Source organism: Anomaloglossus baeobatrachus, chromosome 11 (genome assembly GCF_048569485.1).
Source record: "Anomaloglossus baeobatrachus isolate aAnoBae1 chromosome 11, aAnoBae1.hap1, whole genome shotgun sequence".
Lineage (NCBI taxonomy): Eukaryota > Metazoa > Chordata > Amphibia > Anura > Aromobatidae > Anomaloglossus > Anomaloglossus baeobatrachus.
This window is the reverse complement of record NC_134363.1, coordinates 37,025,783-37,041,683: the sequence shown is the minus strand read 5'-3', so window position 1 is coordinate 37,041,683 and position 15,901 is coordinate 37,025,783. Positions and strand designations below refer to the sequence as shown.

General features: G+C 47.0%; 1 long non-coding RNA gene across 1 annotated transcript in view; it reads left to right on the top strand.

Moving 5' to 3' along the window:
- The first annotated feature begins 4,906 nt into the window (after positions 1–4,906).
- LOC142256771 (uncharacterized) overlaps positions 4,907–15,901 on the top strand; it is a 12,154-nt gene continuing 1,159 nt past the window's right edge. Inside the window, exon 1 of the long non-coding RNA XR_012727566.1 lies at positions 4,907–4,965. This is a non-coding gene — a long non-coding RNA (uncharacterized LOC142256771). The remainder of the gene's footprint in view (positions 4,966–15,901) is intronic.

Sequence of the window (15,901 nt, the reverse complement as noted above, 5' to 3'; positions counted from 1 at the left end):
ATCTTTGAGGTCAGCTCATGAATAATTAGAGCAAAAACAATAGTGTTGGGTTTATATTTTTGTTCAGTTTAACTAAAGCGGGCTTTACACACTGCGATATCGGTCCCGATATCGCTAGTGTGGGTACCCGCCCCCATCTGTTGCGCGACACGGGCAAATCACTGCCCGTGCCGCACAACATCGCCCGGACCCGTCACACTACTTACCTGCCCGGCGACGTTGCTGTGACCGGCGAACTGCCTCCTTTCTAAGGGGGCGGTCCGTGCAGCGTCACAGCGACGTCACTGAGCGGCCGCCCAATAGAAGCGGAGGGGCGGAGCTGAGCGGGACGTAACATCCCACCCACCTCCTTCCTCCCGCATTGTGGCCGGGAGGCAGGTAAGGAGAGGTTCCTCGTTCCTGCGGTGTCACACAGAGCGATGTGTGCTGCCGCAGGAACGAGGAACAACCTCGTTACTGCTGCAGTAACGATATTTGAGAATGGACCCCCATGTTACCGATGAGCGATTTTGCACGTTTTTGCAACGATGCAAAATCGCTCATCAGTGTCACACGCAACGGCATCGCTAATGCGGCCGGATGTGCGTCACCAATTCCGTGACCCCAACGAGTTCGCATTAGCGATGTCGTAGCGTGTAAAGCCCCCTTAAGACTGGACCAAAGTTCTCGAGGCAAAAAAGTGTGGTGGTTTCCACTCCGAAAATATCAGTCATTGTATGGCTGGACTTCAAAAACGACAGGATCAAGGGACAATTATTGGCTATAAAGACTGGCAGTGTTGGATTTTAACAAGCCTTATCATTTGTAAACCTGTAAGATAAGCGGCGTCTAAGGTCCCCGGCCGCTCCTTTTCTCAGTGCAGAGAGATGGGGTTTAGAACTACGTACAAGGAAAAATGTGATCCAACCCTAAGCAATAAATGCTGAATAATAAGCTCTTTACTTATCCTAAAAGCTTCATGTTGGTTCAGTAACTTTAAATGTCGTTAAACATTGACGTTTTGCCAATGGGAGTGACTGGGAAGAGATGAATGGAACCGAGTATCAAAGGTCATCTAGGAGGTGACGACCCAAAACTTTGAAGACGTTTTCTTCCAGATTTTGCAGGCACGTTAATTGCTTGGAGATTGGTTGGGGGTCTGGTTCCTTAGACCCCCCCTGATCAGTCAATAGACTTTGGTTTATATTGAACTCATACCTGTACCATGTGTGTATAGTTAGGCTTTGTGTCACACAGATTTTCACGAACTTTTCCAACTGTCATGACGGCATTAGGTTCTGTTCAGACTCAAGATTTTGACACTGAATCTGTGATTAGATCAGGCAGACTTGGGCATCAACCTGCAAAGTGGTAATTAACAGGCAGGATAGAAAGACTAAATCTCTGCTAGTCTGCTTGTTAGTCTCCTTTAATCACATGTTGTAGGGGAGCCAATCACATCTGCTCCCCTCTTATAGATGCTGGCTAGATCCTTCCACCTATTCCAGCTATAGTTTATTTTGGCTCGGCTGGTGAGGTGTTGTGATCCAGACTATCTGGTGGTTATTATGGGTGGCACGATGGCTCAGTGGTTTGCAGAGTCTGTGAACAGATCAGGCAGACTTGGGCGTCAAACTGCAAAGTGGCAATTAACAGACAGGCTACCAAGACTTAATCTCTGCTAGTCTGCTTGTTAGTCTCCATTAATCACATGTTGTAGGGGAGCCAATCACATCTGCTCCCCTCCTATATATGCTGGCTAGATCCTTCAACCTATTCCAGCTATAGTTTATCTTAGCTGGGCTGGTGAGGTGCTGTGATCCAGACTATCTGGTGGTTATTATGGATGGCACGGTGGTTCAGTGGTTAGTACTGCAGTCTTGCAGCGATGGGGTCCTGGGTTCGAATCTCACCAAGGACAACATCCGCAAGGAGTTTGTATGTTCTCCCCGTTTTTGCGTGGGTTTCCTCCAGGTTCTCCGGTTTCCTCCGACACTCCAAAGACACACTGATAGGGAATTTAGATTGTGAGCCCCAATGGGGACAGTGTTCCTGACATATGTAAAGCGCTTCAGAATATGTTAGCACTATATAAAATAAAGATTATTACACTTGTTGCTGAGTTTGGTTGTGGTGTTGTTGCCTCTTTGCCTTGTTGCCTCTTTGTTGTTGCCTTCCTGCTCTTGCTTTTCTCCTGAGTCTCTCATATTCTATTCGTGTCTGTGTTCAGTGTTTCTGAGTTTTGGTTTTTCCTTGTCTGTCTTTCTATGTTTTCCATCACACTACTGCCCTATCTTTCCATGGTAGGAGAGGGGTATCAGTGTAGTACTAGTGAGAAGCATAGCCAGGAACAGGACTCAGGCATCTCCACCATCAGCAGTAACCCTGAGGATAGAGATATCATAGGAGTCCCTGTCTCCCGCTATCCTAACAGTCACCTTGTGACATTTTGTGTGCATGGTGCTCCTGAGTGCTGTCCTGAGCATAATTCGGGGGTTATTCTGAAGGCAAATAAAGTGACTGCCAAACCTAAAAATACGTCTTCAAAGTTTAGTTACCCTATAACTAAAGGAACCGAAGCCTGTGTGCTTAGCCCAAGTGTAGTAACCTCTAGTCCAAATTTCTTAGACTTCCTCTGTTCAAATTGTCTAGACTTCCTCTTTAGATTTTGAAGAAATTGTGTACGCCCGTCTGCTGCTATATCTTTCTTTTTTTTTTTCCTGTGGGAAATTGCTTAAATTGATGTTCCCCAAAATATATTTGCTTCTTCTTGTAATCCGAGGACCTCTAGTTGCAGACAATGGAAATGCAGGGGTTAAAATCATATTAATGGAAAGATATCAAAGATAAAAAAGACCCTTAGTTCAAATATCTCTCATGCAAAACCTTTTTTTTTTTTTAAATTTGCTTAAAATCAAATCTGTGCCAATCTACTGCCACCACTAGGGGGAGCATAGGAGCATGCTGCATACAGATATGATTAGAACTAAATAATACTACAGTATACCATAAGCTCTTGTGCTCCCTCTGGTGGTGGCTGCAGGCAACAAAAATGTTAGTGGACCCATCAAGCAATTTTTTAGATGCTAAACTAATGTCATCTATGTAAAGCATCTAAAATGTTAATTATGTTTATACATTTGTATTATAAATTAATTTCTTCCTTTTATAGAAATCCATTGGCAATTGTTCATACAAATGAGCCACAACTGTAGAATGCTTCCATTTCCGGTCAGACCTCTCTCCCTCTTTCTTCTCCCACTGCCTAACTCCTATTATAACTGACAGGCCACTCCCACCGGAGATCTTGCGCAGGTGCCATCATTCATGGTGGTGGCGCATGCGCATGATGCTGCAAGGGTTGAACTATTGATCTGCGCATACACAGCCCACCGGAATTATGGCGCCTGCGCGACATCTGAATTCAGGAAGCAGGTTGCAGAGATAAGTTGCTTGTCAGTCACTGACAGAAGGTTGGTAGTGGGAGATGAAAAAAGGTTAGGAACTTGAGAGTTGTAAGTTATGATCAAGCTCCCTGCACTTGCTAGAAAATGGAAAAACGGAATTACAATACCAAAATATGGGCATAATCAACATTTCAGACACTTTACATTGATGATGTTTAGGGTAAAAAAGCTGCCTGGAGTTGGCGCATGCGCAGACTGCACTATTGGCTCAATGACAAGCAGAGATCTCACCTGCGCATGCACCACCTCCGGCGCCATTTTACTTAAGTCTGCTGCTGGGAGATCAGTGGGAAGAAGACGGCGCATGCGCAGATAAGATCTTGAGCCAGGAGATCCATCTGTGCAATCGCCATCTCCGGGCACCATTATCTGAAGCCCGAACTGCCGACATTTTCTGGATGGCCCCTGCCTCACCGCTCGCAGCAAGCACCTGCACAGAGGCCCGCAGCCTGCAGCATTGCCCCTGCAGCCCACAAAATTGCCCCTGCCTCCTGTGACTCTTCTCCACCACCTCCTGGTAAGCTACATTCGGAATATGAGACACACCCCTCATTTTCCTCCTAAATTTGTGGGAGGACAAGCGCATCTTATAATCCAAAAAATAAGGTATATCAACCTTATATCAAACATGGGAAATGCCTGGCATAGGGCGCAAGAGGAGGGGTATGCCAGGGAAGACGTAAATGTAGGCCCTGATGCTAGGGAGAGGGAATAGGGGTCACCATCTACCTCACCTAAGGCTGATCCCTGAGCTCCCTAACATTCCTAAACAGGTCCTTCCCCTTGTGTGTGATCAGGTAACTAGGCCCTTGTTGACCCTAAACTTGTCCTGACTAGTGCCCAGGCCAGAAAGACACTAGTCTTACTACTAATATAAAGGCAACATGAGGAAGGGGAACAAACAAGGATAAATGGAAACAACACCAGGAATTTCAATTCTTCTCCTGAGAGGGACTTCACTGAATCCTGCTGGAAAGAGAACCACAGCTTTATCCAGAGACAATTCCTTCACAGGTCAGCATAGAAAGAACTGTAACCAGCATGGGAGAGAGTGAGGATTGGGCTTATATAGGAGAAGGGCGTAGCTGCAGCTGAGATTGGGAGCTACAAGTCATTCTCAGCAGGATAGAAAAGAAACCTTAGGGGGCGTGGCCTGAGCAGCATGTGAGGAAGACTTGTGTAGAGAGAGCTCCTGCAAAAAACTCCTGTATAATCCTGTCCAGCTGGGGTTAAAGTTTGTTTTACTGCTTTCCTGGAGTGGTGACCTCTCCTAGACTGAGGGGGCTTCAAAGACCTGAGTGATATGACCAGAACTCGGGCTGATAAGAAGCGCGGGACACAGGCCACACTCATGGACGCTGGAGCTTCAGGTGGGGGCAGGGCGTCTGATGCAATAGCTCGCCTCAGCAAGTTTGCACGAGATCAGCCTGAGATACCTGGAGCTGTTAAGCAGTGTGACCCCAGCGTGGAGGAGATCCCAGGACAAGAACTGATGGAGGAGGAAGAGCAGCAGGGAGCTGTGAGTATGTTGGCTGCTGCCAGTAATGTGGAGAAGGGGGACAACCTTAGAGCTGCAGATGAAAACACAGATCCTGGGAGAGCAGAGCCCACCCTCAGTGATGTGCTTGCAGCAGTAAACACCTGCAACAATATGCTAGCCACTTTGAACATACAGATGGGAGGAATTAAAATGGACATTTCATCTATCAGGCACGAGTTGCAGGGGGTCAATGTACGGGTGGGGGCCCTGGAAGACCGGGTCAGTGCCACAGAGGATAAGCTTCCCCCTCTGACTCGGGACCTTGGCAGAGCAATCCACAATATCTCATTGCTTAGGGCTAAGGTGGACGATCTAGAAAACAGATCCCGCAGAAGCAATCTCCGACTGGTCGGGGTCCCAGAAAAGGCAGAAGGCAATAATCCAGTAGCTTTTTTTGAAATGTGGCTCCCCAAGACTTTGGGTATGGATCTGTTTTCTCCTTTCTTCACTATTGAGCGGGCACATAGGGTCCCCACTAGACCCCCACCACCAGGGGCACCCCCTCGTCCTATCCTCCTCAAGCTACTGCACTTCAGGGACAGGGACACTGCGCTCCGCAGAGCCCGGGAGATTAAGGATCTGGCTATTGACGGCCATAAGGTCTCACTGTACCCGGATTTTTCCACTGAAATCCAGCGGAGGAGAGCGCAATTTATTGATGTCAAAAAACGCCTGAGGCAGCTGCAGATCTCTTACTCAATGCTATACCCTACCAGGCTGCGAGTGGTGGCGGATGGTGGGACAAAGTTTTTTGACACTCCAAAGGATGCAGCCGCATGGCTCGATACCAATGAAAAAGGAGTGCGCAGAAATCTCCGCTGAGGATTATTGCGGATTCCTTGCTGTTGGACTTGCTGAGGTGAACGTGCTATGTTTCCCAGCTGGAACACTTATGGACGGTTGGCAGGAGCCACCCAGATAGGTTACTATGCAGTTGATGACTGTTCAGGAATTTAAACCGTTATGTGCTCTTACGGTTATGTTTAGCCCCACTTCCCTCTGTTTGAGAGGAATGTCCTGGTTTACTGTGTATGTTTTTATGTTGTTTGACCTTTTTGTTTTATGCACCTGTTTGGTCTATGCTCATCTATGGGAACTGCTGCAGATGGGTCCGGAGGTCCCCGCTTGCTGCCCCCTGCTGTTACATATGTGCACTCACCCTTATGGTGAAGGAGGTTAATATAGTGGCCTGGAATGTGCGAGGATTGGGTGAAGCCACTAAGAGATGTGCAGTTTTTCTGTTTCTACAGCAGCTTAAGCCAGACATAATATTCTTATCAGAAACGCACTTGGTGAAGGAGCGGCTCCACTTGCTCCACAAAAAATGGATAGCCCATGAGTACCACTCTGTATATACCACACATTCCAGGGGGGTGAGTGTCCTGATACACAGGACAGTGCCGTTTGAGTGTCTTAAATCTTCTGTGGATCAGGAGGGTAGATTTGTATGTCTTTACTGTGTCCTTCATAATGTGCGCTGTGTTCTAGTTGCAATTTATATTCCGCCGCCATACACAGGGGAACCATTGAAACGTATCCTCAATTTTGTTGCTTCCCTCCCTGAGGTCCCCACCCTATTAGTAGGAGACTATAATAATTACTTGCACCCGTATTGGGATAAGTTACATACAGGGAATATCTCAGTGGGGGCGGCAGCTACATCCCTTGCCAGACTGATGGAGGAGGTGGGATATGTAGATATTTGGCGTATTAGAAACCCGCAGGTCCGGCAGTATTCATGCTATTCTAGTTCTCATCATTCACTGTCCCGGATTGACCTGGCCATTGGAAATGCTCAGCTGCTGCCTTGTGTAGCTTCAGTCACGTACCTGGCCAGGGGGGTGTCTGACCACTCCCCACTACAGGTCCGTCTAAGGCTTGGGGACCCAGACCGGCTGGCGGGGATACCTTGGCGGCTCAACCCTTTTTGGATACAACTGATAGGGGGCACTCTGACTGACACTATACGGGAATATTTTGTGACAAATGATGGTACGGCATCTAAACATATAGTGTGGGACGCAATGAAGGCGTATGTTCGTGGGACATATATTAGGGAAATTTGCACCCGAAAGGCGAAAACAAGAGAGCGCACTAAGTATCTGACGGACACTTTAGGTGATGCAGAACGACTTCTTATATCTAACCCTACAGATGATGCCAAGCGGGACTTAGAGAGGGCACAGAGAGCTCTGAGAGACCATATGACTTCCTTGGCCACTAACAAACGCTTTTTCCTTAAGCAGCGGTACTTTACGGAGGGGGAGAGTGTGGGACATCTCTTGGCTACAATTGCTAGGGCACAGGAGGGATTGACCTATATCACCAAATTGAAACTTGACACTGGAGAGGAGGTGAGGGACAGCGGGAGGATTGTGGAGGTCATGCAACAGTATTACACCCAATTATACTCCTCTAAATCGCATTATGGGGATGAGGAACTGCGGGACTTTGTGGAGGAGATCACTCTCCCCAGTCTGTCAGATAGTGAGAGAGAATCCCTGAATAGAGATATAGACCTGGAGGAGCTGGAGGAGGCGCTCGGTCAAATCCAAAATGAAAAGGCCCCAGGTGCGGACGGACTCCCGGGTGAATTCTACAAATTATATACCCATCTGCTGCTGCCAAGACTCTTGGATGTGTTCAGAGATGCTGAGGAGAAGGGATCCCTCCCTGCATCCATGAGGGAGGCTATTATTGTTCTGATTTTAAAACCCGGGAAAGATCCGACCGCGCCTGACTCCTATCGCCCAATCTTGCTGCTTACATTAGATATTAAATTAATCGCTAAAATTCTAGCTAACAGATTGTCCCGGGTGATCACGTCAGTGATCCACGAGGATCAGACTGGATTCATCCCCAATAAATCTACTTCCATTAATTTGCGACGTTTATTCCTGGGGATACAGCTAAGTTCTGAGGGGAGAAACAAGGAGAGAGCAGTCCTGTCATTAGATGCAGCCAAAGCCTTTGACAGTATTGAATGGAATTTCCTATGGGTAGTTTTGGAGAAATTGGGTCTTGGCTCCAGATTTATTGGCTGGGTCAAATTGTTATATGCCTCTCCGCGGGCCAGGATTCGAGTTAATCGTTGTACCTCCTCGTCTTTTAATTTGGCCAGGGGCACGAGACAGGGCTGTCCTCTCTCTCCATTACTATTTGCAGCGGCAATTGAGCCATTGGCGGCTATGCTTCGTGCATCCGCTGGCGTAAAGGGGTTTGAGATAGGCGGTCTGGAGCATAAGGTTTCCCTCTATGCGGACGATTTGTTGCTGTATCTCAGGGAGGTGGGGACATCGGTGGGCCCAGCAATAAATATTATTATAGAATTTGGTAGGCGCTCGGGACTCCTAATAAACTGGAAGAAATCGGCCCTGCTCCCTATAGATCCACTCCCATCTAATTTTAGTACTCTGGGGCTGCCAATTCCGACGGTGGATAAATTTAAATACCTGGGGATTGTGGTTAGTGCCCGACCGCGTGATTACTACTCTCAAAATCTGGAACCAGTGTTGGCTCAGTTTAGGAACAAGATAGATGCCTGGTGTCGACTCCCACTGTCCCTTATTGGCCGTGCTAATCTACTAAAAATGGTACTGATGCCCAAACTTCTGTATCTTCTCCACAACGCCCCAATATGGATCCACTGGAAATTTTTCCGTAAAATCAACACTTTGTTTCGGGAACTCTTGTGGCAAAAGCAGCAGGCTAGAATCCGCCTTGAGACCCTGCAGAGAGGGAAGGAGGATGGGGGTCTGGCAGTCCCCAACCCGTGGGTTTATTATGTTGCGGCACAGATGCAGCACTTCAGGGGGTGGGGAAAGGATGAGGCATATGACGCTGGGGGCAAATTGGTGAGGGGCCTTGCAGAATGGGGACACCCAGTGGCTTTTTTGGACGCAGGATACTCACCCAGAGGAGGAACATTATATCCAACATTATCATTGATGTACAAGGTGTGGGATAGAGGGAAGCAGTTGCTGGGAATATCAGGAATGACTGAGTACTGGCCCTTATGGCATAATCGTGGACTGGCGGAGCTGCAGAGACTCCCGGGTTGGAGAATGTGGGTGAGCAGGTGGGTGCATCAGGTGTCTCAGATTCTTCAGAATAATATACTTAAAAGATTTGACCAGCTTCAAGCTGAGTTTGGCATACCGCACAGCTCCTTTTACCAATACCTGCAGCTCCGTCATGCCTATGAGACACAGACACGTCGTATGGACATTAGGATAGAGCGGAATCACACTCTTACTGAATTGTTGACATCTGATCGCTCCTATGGTATTATTTCTAGGTTGTATACAGTGATGTTATCTAGACACCTCGACAAATTCCCTTTGCAGGCTAGAGAGAAGTGGGAGAGGGACCTAGGCCCTATGACAGAGGAACAGTGGGGTGAGGTCCTGTCTCAGACTCCAAGCCTTGCTGTATCTGAAGGCCAACGACTGTCACAGCTATTCCTGTTACATAGAGTATATAGGACACCTAGTCTATTGCATAAGATGGGAGTTAGGATGGATGATCTGTGTCCTAGGTGCGGACAGGAAGGTGCGAATCTGATGCATATGATGTGGTCCTGTGGGAACATTGAAGATTACTGGAGGGCAGTACTAGATTTGGTTAGACAAGTTTTCAATATCCGTCTACAGCCAAGACCTATTATATGTATCCTGGGTCTACTGGAGGGGGGGGTGGACTTGAGTTCGCCGGTAATGGTCGGTATTACACGTCTCTTGTACCAGGCTAGGAAACTGTTGGCCTACCACTGGTTGGACCCAGCGCCTCCGGTCATCGGGGATTTTAGGGAAAGAGTAAACGCTATACTTCGACTGGAGAGAGGAGTATACCTTAAAAGAAATGCATTGAAAAAGTTCTATAAGATCTGGGGGGCATGGTTGGATACCCCAGGCCTTCCCTCCTCGGCGTTACTGCAGGACAGTGCGAGCGACCAGGTCCTTCTCCTTCTGACCGGTTAACAAATTTCCTCAAATAGGGTGATATGCGTACTGCTGGAATGTGTGTGTATGTATATGTGTGTGCATGTATATGTGTGTGCATGTATATGTGTGTGCATGCGTGCGTGCGTGTATGTATATGTGTATATATATATATAATGTCATAATGATGCTGGGTAAGCTATACTATGGAGAATATATTGGGAAATAATATGCACTTTGAGACCCATATTGAAATGAGACGTGGACTGCGGGTGCATTGTTTATTATGTTATTTGTGTGGTTTTTCTTATTGACTAAAGGTTTTTTCCCTTTCTGTGATATTTCTATGGAGGGAATTATTTTATGTGTTGTATAATTTTGATGTTAAATAAAAATGAACCTGATTTAAAAAAAAAAAGAAAAGAAACCTTAACCCCTCAGGATAAATGATGAGCGGGTTTTAAAATGGATCTTCCAGTTCTTCTCCTGTGAAGGACTCTACCAAATCCTGCTGAAAAGAAAACCTCAGCTTTCTCCAGCGACAACTTTTTCACAGGTCAGCATAGAATGAACTATAACTGGCAAGGGAGAGAGTGAGGAATAAATTTACATAGGAGAAGGGTGTGGCTGCAGCTCAGATTAACTGCTACAAGTCAATCTGTGCAGGATAGAAAAAAAAACGTTAACCCCTCAGGATAAATGATGAGCGGGTTTTAAAACAAATCTTCCAGTTCTTCTCCTGAGAGGTTCTCCAATGAATCCTGCTGGAAAGAGAACAACAGAAGTTTTCTCCAGCGACAACTTCTTCACAGGTCAGCATAGAATGAACTATAACTGGCATGGGAGAGAGTGAGGAGTGGGCTTATATAAGAGAAGGGCGTGGCTGCAGCTGAGATTAGCAGCTACAAGTCAATCTCAGCGAGATAGAAAACATACCTTAACCCCTTCAACACCAAATGGAATTAAATATGCTCTTACGCAGGATAAATGATGAGCAGGTTTTAAAATGGATCTTCCAGTTCTTCCTTCAATGAATCCTGCTTCAAAGAGAACCACATCTTTGTTCAGCAGCAACCTCTTCACAAGTCAACATAGAATGAACTATAACCAGCATAGTAGAGCGTGAGGAGTGGGTTTATATAGGAGAAGGACTTGGCTGCAGCTGAGATTAACAGCTACAAGTCAATCACTGCAGGATAGAAGAGAAACCTTAACCCCTTCAGCAACAAATGGAATTAAATACGCTCCTACTCAGGATAAATGAGGAGCAGGTTTTAAAATGAATCCTGCTGGAAAGAGAACCACATCTTTTTCCAGCAACAACTTCTTCACAAGTCAACAGTTCTTCTCCTGAGAGGGACTGCAATGAATCCTGCTGGAAAGAGAACCACAGCGTTCTCCAGGAACAACGTCTTCACAGGTCAGCATAGAATGAACTATAACCGGCATGGGAGAGAGTGAGGAGTGCTTTATATAGGAGAAGGGTGTGACTGCAGCTGAGATTAGCAGCTACAAATCAATCACTGGAGGATAGAAAAGAAACCTTAACCCCTTCAACACCAAATGGAATTAAATATGCTCTTATTCAGGATAAATGAGGAGCAGGTTTTAAAATTAATCATGCTGGAAAGAGAACCACATCTTTTTCCAGCAACAACTTCTTCACAAGTTAACAGTTCTTCTCCTGAGAGGGACTGCAATGAATCCTGCTGGAAAGAGAACCACAACTTTCTCCAGCAACAACCTCTTCACAGGTCAGCATAGAATGAACTATAACTGGCATGGGAGAGAGTGAGGAGTGGCTTTATATAAGAGAGGGGTGTGACTGCAGCTGAGATTAGCAGCTACAAGTCAATCACTGCAGGATAGAAGAGAAACCTTAACCCCTTCAGCAACAAATGGAATTAAATACGCTCCTACTCGGGATAAATGAGGAGCAGGTTTTAAAATGAATCCTGATGGAAAGAGAACCACATCTTTTTCCAGCAACAACTTCTTCACAAGTCAACAGTTCTTCTCCTGAGAGGGACTGCAATGAATCCTGCTGGAAAGAGAACCACAGCTTTCTCCAGGAACAACCTCTTCACAGGTCAGCATAGAATGAACTATTACCGGCATGGGAGAGAGTGAGGAGTGGCTTTATATAGGAGAAGGGTGTGACTGCAGCTGAGATTAGCAGCTACAAGTCAATCACTGCAGGATAGAAAAGAAACCTTAACCCCTTCAGCACCAAATGGAATAAAATACGCTCCTACTCAGGATAAATGATGAGTGGGTTTTAAAATGGATCTGCAATCAACTAAACAATGTGACCTTCTGGTCCTAGTTTTACCTGAGGACACAATATCAATCCTCAGCCACTCTTCTTCCACAAGCTGCCCAAGTCGCCCCTGCCGGTCTCTGCACAAGCTAATGGAAACCCATCAAGTTTTACATAGGGCTCTACAGAACAAACTATAAAGGCTAAGAATTCTCGGTTTGGCCAAACGGTGGCTGCAGAGGTCACAAATATTCTTCTCCAGTTGGTTTGCTAGAAAGTGTAGAAAACTCTAAGCTATTTGTAGCCCTATTGTTTGGTATTTGAATGCAATGGGGAGGGAGGAGCAGAAATCGATAGGTTTCACATTGAAACAAAGCCTCATCTCGTCACAGGTAAGCTCCATTGTCAGTAATATTAGAAACCGTCAAGGCAGAAAAACCTGCAATTACTGGATAGAGTTTCTATTTTCGTTTTCCCAAGACAAGGAAGTAAGTGAAAAAGTTGAGTGTTTCTTTACAGTAAATGATACGGCACCATCATAACCAGTAGATGAACTGATTTCTATTATTTCTATGGACGTCATGCCTTAGAACCCCAGATTTGTTAATAAAGGGAGGACCTGCATATTCATGCATTTTATGGGCAGCGCAATGGGCTCTATTCCTTCTCCCTGGGTCCCGCACTGAGTCACTACCACTTCAGCCAATTGGTAATTTCAGTGGTTCTGATTGAGTGGATGGCAAGAGACACGCACAACCGCTGAGGTCACTGATTGGCTGTAGCGCTAATGTCACGTCAACAATAAGGCTAAGTGCCCATGTTGCTTTTTAGGTGCTTCTTCTCGGCACATAAAAAAGTATGTTTTGGCAGGAAAAATGCAGCAGAAAACATGAGGGAAGTCACTCCGGGGTTCCAAAATGGTTCTGTCACCTGGGGACCTTCACAACAAGAAGCGTTTGAAGGTGTGAAGTGCCCCCTGCTGCCCTACGCACGTTTTGATGCCCCATTCCTGATGTACACCGATGGTAGTCTCCATGGCTTAGGGGCAATTAGCACAGGTGCAGGATGGGCATCAGCGGGTAATTGCATATGGGAGTCTAGGCTTGAGTAAGACCAAACGTAACCCTGTGAATTACAGTTCGTTCCGTTTAGAACTCCTGGCCTTGGTCTGGGCTATTGAGCCGCCCCCGTGCACAGCAGCCGGCGCTGCTCAGGTCCGGACCTTCATGGGTAGTGGCTCGAGGGTCTCCGGACCCGGGGGTTTGGCGGACACACCGAATAAAAGGGGGTTGGAAGGACGTATATGTATGGGCTGGGCCGTACTGGGATTATCGAGTTTGTGACGCCACCCACGGTGTGTGATGAGTTGGGACACCACCGCTGCAGTTACGGGGCACCCGGGGGAGATGTTGAGCAGCAAGTTGTTAACCCCTCCGTGGGCAGGGATGGTGGCCCCGGGACCCGGTGAGTTGGTGCAGGGAATAGTGACCGCCGGGGGTGCTGGTGTACTCACTGTTGAAAACAAACATACGAGTCTCTGGTAAACCAAGGTGATGAAGGCCGGTGCCACGGCCGGTTGTATTCAGGGTCCCCCACCTGGCTGGTGGTCTCTATCTCTGTCCTCTGCACTGTTTTAAGTAGAAAATGACGTCCTAGTGTGAAACGTAGGAGTCCGCTCCCGGCTGGATGTGGCCTAAGGAGCCGCTCCCGCAGACACTGGCCCGTGGGATCTATGAGCCCTGGTGGTGATCTCTTATCCCTAATCGGTGGGCTGTTGTCTTCTATGAGGGACTTTGGGTGGGACAGGATCTCTAGTCCTGGCCTCAATCGGTTAATTAACCAGTCCAGTCGTTTCTGGTTTCCGGCTTCAGAGTCCGAGTACCCCCCTTGTGCTATGGTTCCGGGTCGGTTCCCCTGGTCGGTACCGGCAGGCCACTACCCTGTCCCGGTCCACCTCGGTTACACCAAGCCGTCTTCCCATCTCCTGCTGATGGAGACCACCATCTGCCACCTAGCCAGAAGTACCAGGGCTCCTACTCTGGCACTGTTCAACTTGACCTTCTGTGCTGGAGCTGCACACAGCCCCAGCATACCTCCTCTCAACTTGAACTACAACAGAAATCTGTCTACTTTCCCGCCCTGGGCTGTCTAAACCCCTGGGTGGGCGTGCACCAACCGCCTGGTCACGCCCACTGGTGTGTCTATCTTTCCCTAGGGGTGGTGACTAGGGTTTCAGGTCGGCTGAATGTCACCTAAGTGTGGGAAGATGTTATGCAGGGGCCTATTTGTGACTACCTGGATTCTCCAGGGCGTCACACTATGACAGAACGCTTTGCGGAATATTTGACCGGGGTTAAGGTGGTGGTAATGATGGAAAATAACCAAGTAGTCCATCTAGAAAATGCTAAGCTGGGGGCGTTGGAGCAAAGATGGATGGCCCGCCTCGCCAAGTTCAACTACCATGTTAAATTCCGCTCAGGCCGAGAAAACGGGAACGCGTGCGGATGGGGTTTCAGGCAGAAGTGTCGATGACGAGCTTGAAGACACTGAGACCCCGGACCTTTGCTGCGATTATAGCTTTATTTTTGAAGCCTGAAATATGGGAAAAGGATGAAAGATTCAAGGTGGCCTAATACTTTCGCAAGGCATTGTATATACAGTCATATGAAAAAGTTTGGGCACCCCTATTACCTCAAAACCTCATTTCAATCCAGAAATATTACTCAGTCCATCAGTTATTAGATATATGAAACTGAAATAGCTGCTGCAAAAAACCCAAATTGTTATAAAGAAAAAAGGTTAACATTAATAGGGGTGCCCAAACTTTTTCATATGACTGTATATACATATATATATATTAGCAAGAGTGAGCGAAAAACCGGGCACTGCTAATCCAAAGCAAGGTATTGCTGTAAGCTCATTCCTAGAAAGCAGAAAAGCCGGATGCACGTCCCAGGGGGTAGACCAAGTGTAAGATCCAAGGAGAGATGGAAGTAGGCGGCACTCATCGGCATCCAGGTAACGGCTTTATTCAAACATTTTCATGCCAAAGGGGTACAGGTGGTGGGGGAGGGTGAGGACAGGTCACAACGCCAGACGAAGGCGAGCCGTCTCGCACCTTTGTGCTTCCACGGGTCCACTGGACCCATGGAAGCACAAAGGTTCGAAACGGCTCACAGTCGTCTGGCATTTCGCACCTTTGTGCTTCCTCAGGTCCAGTGGACCCGTGGAAGCACAAAGGTGCTAAACTTCTTGCCGTCGTCCGGTGTTGTGACCTGTCCTCACCCTCCCCCACCACCTGTACCCCTTTGGCATGAAAATGTTTGAATAAATCCGTTACCTGGATGCCGATGAGTGCCGCCTGCTTCCGTCTCTCCTTGGATCATATATATATATATATATATATATATATATATATATATATATATACATATATATTACACTGAGACAAACAGATTTATTGTAGCCATGTGGAATATGATGTCAGAGTCAGCGATAACATGATAGATAAAGCCAACTCCAAAAATGCCTATTGCAATAGCAGTTATATTGTTTGAAGGACTAATAATAGGAGCTAGAGTTTTCATACTGTGTTCAAAGAGTTAATGTTCACCGAGTTGCTGGTGATATGGCTGGATTATGGGTCAGCATTAGGCCACCTCCACAAATGTCCATAAGCCCCTGGTAACATTGCCGAGAGCATAAAAGGAAGTGT